Source organism: Octopus bimaculoides, chromosome 29, assembly GCF_046866305.1.
Source record: "Octopus bimaculoides isolate indiv1 chromosome 29, ASM4686630v1, whole genome shotgun sequence".
Taxonomy (NCBI): domain Eukaryota; kingdom Metazoa; phylum Mollusca; class Cephalopoda; order Octopoda; family Octopodidae; genus Octopus; species Octopus bimaculoides.
Genome location: NC_142956.1, coordinates 11,631,798 through 11,636,503, shown reverse-complemented (window position 1 = coordinate 11,636,503; position 4,706 = coordinate 11,631,798).

Sequence of the window (4,706 nt, the reverse complement as noted above, 5' to 3'; positions counted from 1 at the left end):
ATCTGTTTATAAATAAATCACACACGTGATTTGATTGACGTTAGGGTTAGGATTAGGGTTAGGGTGTGATTTATTTAACAGCTAGAAGAAAACGGATAACACTGGTAAGTCGTTCAGTTATTTCCCTTGAATTTTTTAAATTTTTTTATCCCCCTAAACTTGAAGATTACCTATATATATGTATGTGTGTGTGTGTGTGTGTGTGTGTGTGTGTGTGTGTGTGTGAGGGGGGATGCTGAAATGTTCCTGATTTTAAGGGTGTCGCGGAAGACCAGCTTCGAGGCCCAACATTCCGAGTTCTTTTACCAGGCTGAGAAAAACTTAAGGACCACCGCAATAAGTGTGTAAATCTGAGAAGGGAATATATTGAATAAAATCATAATTAATTGATCCTCCTGTATTTTCTTTTACATTTTAGCGCCCTATAGTATATATATATATATATATATATATATATATATATATATGTATAATATAAGATAAAATCTTTATAAGAATTTATCAAGTAGTCATCGTGAAAAAAACCTCAATGAAAATAAAATTCATCATTTTTTTTCCATAAATATATAATTTATATAAAGGGCATTAACTGTGTAGTTATGCCTCACGCTTCGAGGGACTAAATAAGTAAAAAAAACTACCAAAAAATAAGCAACATATTTACCGAAAGCGACGGAATGCAGCTTTCAAAATTAATCTCTTAAAAACATTTAACTTAACGGTAAACCACTGGTTTCTCAATCAATACAGAAAAACTGTGAAGTAACCTGCATCTTTTGTTCATCAGTACACGTATGGTCGAGATACATAAAAATAAACAAGAATCAACATACCACGATGTACCCAACACAGTACGATGACTTCTGTACAATATATATATATATATATATATATATATATATGTTTCAAGATGAAACTCTGCCCCAAAATCTTTCATTATGCCAAACTTGCTGGTAGGCAGCGCATCGACGATCACATCGCTGAATTCAGTAAAACCCTCAAACAGTCTATCACAGCCATCCCACCTGGAGGAGATGCTTCCCACCGATGGAACACCTTGAGAGACCACCTCTACAGCATTGGCTTTCGTGTATTCAGGAAGTTACAAAGTAAAACGCCCGATTGGTTCGAAGCGAACTCAAGTGAACTGACCAGCGTTCTAGCGGGAAAATGGGAAGCTCCAGTCAAGCACAAACAGCGCCCTACTCGAGAGTCCCTGTAAGCCCTACGGACAGCCAGAGACAAGTCTCAGCGAATGGCTAGGCGCTGCTCCAACGAATACTGGATGAAACTGTGTGGATGCATCCAACTAGCGGCTGACATGGGAGAAATACGTGGGATGTACGACAGGACAATAGGAAGCAATAGGACCGGTACAATGCAAGATAGCACCACTGAAAACCAAAGCTGCAGAGACCATCACAGACCAGCTGGAAGAAATGGAGAGATGAGTGGAGCATTACTCCGAGTTATACTCCCAGGATAGCTTCATTTCGGAAACAGCGCTGAACATCTTGAAAAGTTTGCTGGTCATGGACATACCGTAGAGGAATTAGAAAAAGCACTCGACTAACTACCAACCGAGAAAGCGCCTGGACTGGATGGGATACCAGCTGGAGTTATCAAGTGTTCGAAAGAAGACATCCTTCACCAACTCCACCATATCCTGTGTCATTGCTGGGAGAGGAAGAGGAGATACTCAGTGACATGAAAGACAGTAAAATTGCCACGTTGTATAGAAACAAAGGAAGCAGTAGTCACTGTGAGAGCTAGAGAGGGATATCACTGGTCAGCGTCTTCGGGAAGGCATTTACCCACGTGGTTCTCGACCGAGTTCGGAAACTTGCAGAAAGGATCTACCCAGAATCTCAAAGTGATTTCAAATCCGGACGATCCACGATCGATATGACTTCCTCCCTTACGCAGTTACAAGAGAAGTGTAGGGAATAGAACCAACCTCTCTACTTTACATTCGTTGACTTAACAAAGGCTTCCGACACGCTGAGTAGGAATGGGTAGGTCCAAGTTCTTGGGAAGACTGGGTGTCCTCCTCGACAGCTCCGCATCCCCGAGTCTTTCCGTTTGTACAGGAAGGCCACAGTACAATTCAACGGAAACACCTCAGAACCCTTTGATGTTCGACGTGGTGTAAATCAGTGATGCGTGCTTGCTCCTACAGTGTTCAACATCTACTTCGCTGTTATGCTGAAGTATGCATTTGGTACACAAAACGACGGCGTTTGCCTCCACACAAAGGTAGGACGATCAGCTATTCAATCTTGCAAGGCTCAATGAGAAGACCAAAACCCGCAGGGTTTACGTCCGGGAGATGTTCTAGTAGCTCATTCAGAACTGCAACTTCAAACAATGATGGACAATCTCAACCGGACGTGCTGTGCCTTCAGCTTATCAATCAGCCAACAGAAGACCAAGGTAATGGGCCAAGGTGTCTCGGATTCCCACCCCCATCATTACCATCGACAACCACTCACTCGATGTGGTCCGTGGGTTTACGTACCTTGGCTCAACAATTACGGATGGCCTCACACTCGACCAGGAGCTCAACAGGAGAAGCGGGTTAGCAGCTTCGACCTTCGCCAAACTAACTCAAAAAGTGTGGTTAAACGGCAAGCTGACGAGATCCACCAAATTCACAGTCTATAAAGTATGTGTCCTCAGCACCTTGCTCTACGGTGGTGGGACCTGGTGCCTTTATGCCAGACAAGAGCACCGCCTGAATGCCTTTCATCTGTGCAACCTTCGGAGTATTCTCAGGGTCAACTGGAACAACTGCATCACCAACAACGAGATGCTTACCCGTTCTCAGCTATTGACTACTTTAACACTACCCCGGCAACGCTGTCTCTGCTGGCTGGGACACGTGCACTGGATGCTTGATGGGAGGTTAGCGAAAGATATACTGCATGGGGAACCAGCCTCCAGCAGACACGCTCGCGAACGACCTCAGTTTCAAGGATGTGTGCAAATATGACATGAAGGTCACGAGTATGAGTACCAAAACCTGGGAGAACCTGGCAAAAGACTGTTCCTGCTGGAGACAGACGCTGTGAGTCCCGCCCTGAACGAAGGAGAAGATCACATAGGCCAGACAGCAGAGGACAGGCGGAGACGCAGGAAGAGCGAACCGCCATAAAACGTTGACCAACCGATCAACCACATTTGCGATCGCTGCATTGGCCTTGTCAGTGACAAGCGATGCTGCAACACCAATCCAATCCAAGGCGTAGATCCATAGTCTTTCGACACTAACGGATGCCAATTATATATGTGGGTGGGTGTCTACCAGAGTCATTCACAAGGCATTAGTAAGCCCAGGGTTTTTGTTAAAGACATTTGCCCTAGGTGCTACGCAGTGGCACTCAACTCAAAACCTCGTGGTCGCGTAGTAAACTTCTTAACCGTAAGTTTCTCACGCTTCACCACTGCATGAAATTTTCGGCAAATGTTATCGCATGATGCCAAACCGAAAATGGCTAATGGCGGAAGATAAGGCGATGTGAGCGAGGTTAGTGTGTAGGAGCTGGTAATATTATTATAATTATATAACATTTATCTAATTGGTTAGCAGAGTAATTAGTGAATTAAGGCGCTAACAAATTTAATATGGCAAAGAGCCGGATAACATTAATTAATCAAGAATTTACCCGTATCAGAAAATAGTTTAACAAAAATCAAAAACTGAGCAAGACTTAATCAACCAATCAAAACACCAAGACGATAACGCAAATTCTAGAAGAAAATATTTGAAATTAAAATTAGTTAACGAACCGTTTCTTCTGCTTTTATTAGTTAGCTAATATTTCTTTCCTTTTACTAAATGAAAACCAAACATAAACCGAAACCACATATATTTGCTTGTCTCTCTTAATTCATTTTCCCCCTCTTTACATTTCTTTGTTATTTTTGTAGACTCCTAATTCTGTTAGCTTTCGCCTGAATAATTTCCAGTAAGGGAAGAGGTTCTTTTTTTTTTTTGCTGTTTCTATTTGTATTACGTTTTTTATTGTTCTTATTATTGTTGCTGTTGTCATTTTTTCATTGTTGTTTTTGTTGCTGTCATTCTGTTGTTGTTTTTGTTGTTGTTGTTGTTGTGTATGGCTTGCAGCGATGTTTCTGTTGTATTTGCACACGTTAAGCGTTTCACTTGAATGGATTAAAACTCGTTGACGAAGAATGCAATGCAATCTTAAGGGGAATACATACAAGAAACAAACAAACCAAAAAACACACACACACAAGGAAGAATAAGAAAAGAAGTGGGGTGGTGGAATGAAGGGTAAGGGTCGAGGTATATGATGGGGGTGGGGTGTGGCGGCGAGGAATGAAGACATGGCATCTTGATTTTTTGTTTGTCCATCCATTCTTCTTTTCCTTATGCTTCATATATCATCATCATCATTATTACTATTATTATTACTATTATTATTATTATTATTATTATTACTATTATTATCATCATCATCATTACGTTTTTTCATTTATTTATGTACACATCTATTTATATATTTATATATTTTAAGCGGTGGGAGAATTAATTTCAATTAGCAATTTAATCAATCTTGCTATTACTATTGTAGTAGTAGTAGTAGTAGTAGCAGCAGCAGCAACACCACCACTACCACCAAGGCAGCCTAGCAGGCGGAATCGTTGGTAAAAACTGCCTTGTGGCGTACCTTCCGGCACTT